The following is an 895-nucleotide window of genomic DNA, read 5'->3' as shown; positions in this document are numbered from 1 at the left end:
ACACACACACACACACACACACACACTGAACTGAACATGAACATGAAACTGTGACGTTTTGTCAGTTCACTTCAAAACTTTATTGACAGTTGTTATTTATTCACAAAGACATAAGTCATGATGTCATCACAAACTCTTCAGCTGATTGGTCCATACTGTAAATCTCACCTTGATGTCTCTGTGCATCTTTCCTTTACTGTGCAGGTAGAAGAGACCCTGAGGACACAGGACACAGTGTTCTACAATCTGACTGAACACGAGCTGAACAGTCTAAGAGTCTGATTGGACGATACCTGCAGAGTTTCCCGCAAGACGTAGGCGACCTGAGACTCTGTCAGCGGACCGGTTACTGGAAGACAAACACAGAACCAGGTTCAGTCCACAACGTGAAACCTCATTATAACACAAATAACAACCCAGTCCTGGATCAGGACTAAAATCTTTGTCTAATATTTCCCATCACCCCACAGACAGTTGCATTGAAAAAACAACTTGTGACAGGTGACATCATCACTGACTGGAGAGGGCGGGGCTCTAACACTCATCATGAACACAAAGATAATACAGTTGTTTAGTTTGGTTCAGAGGTGTGTGTGTGTTTGTGTGTGTGTGTGTGTGTGTGTGTGTCTGTGAGACATTCACAGTCAAACTGTAGTTTGGTTCGTTATCTGTCTGTGGGGGGTCAGCCTGTGGTCGCCCTCGTCCCCTCTCTCTCTGTGGGGGGGCAGTGTGGAGGTGGGTGGAGCCCCCGTTCTCCCTTGGAGATGTCACTTAGGTTTAATGAGGGCGAGCAGCATGCGTTTCACCGCTGGGCCTCATTAACGACACCTCTGACGCCCCCGGCTTGGACAAATTGGCGGCCGAACGAATCAAGGCCTTAACGAGCGGCGAGATA

General features: G+C 47.7%; 1 long non-coding RNA gene across 1 annotated transcript; it reads right to left on the bottom strand.

Annotated features, from left to right (window-relative positions):
* Positions 1-56: 56 nt before the first annotated feature.
* On the bottom strand, positions 57-861 carry LOC147820188 (uncharacterized). The gene is made up of 2 exons (XR_015437444.1): positions 294-861; positions 57-216 (listed from the first exon to the last, which is right to left on the bottom strand). It is a non-coding gene; the product is annotated as an uncharacterized LOC147820188 (long non-coding RNA).
* Positions 862-895: the final 34 nt, after the last annotated feature.

Source organism: Seriola lalandi, unplaced genomic scaffold, assembly GCF_002814215.2.
Source record: "Seriola lalandi dorsalis isolate HSWRI2012SDOR001 ecotype SW California unplaced genomic scaffold, Sedor1 jcf7180001978780, whole genome shotgun sequence".
Lineage (NCBI taxonomy): Eukaryota > Metazoa > Chordata > Actinopteri > Carangiformes > Carangidae > Seriola > Seriola lalandi.
The sequence above is the reverse complement of the archived record's forward strand: the minus strand, read 5'-3'. Positions and strand labels throughout refer to the sequence as shown.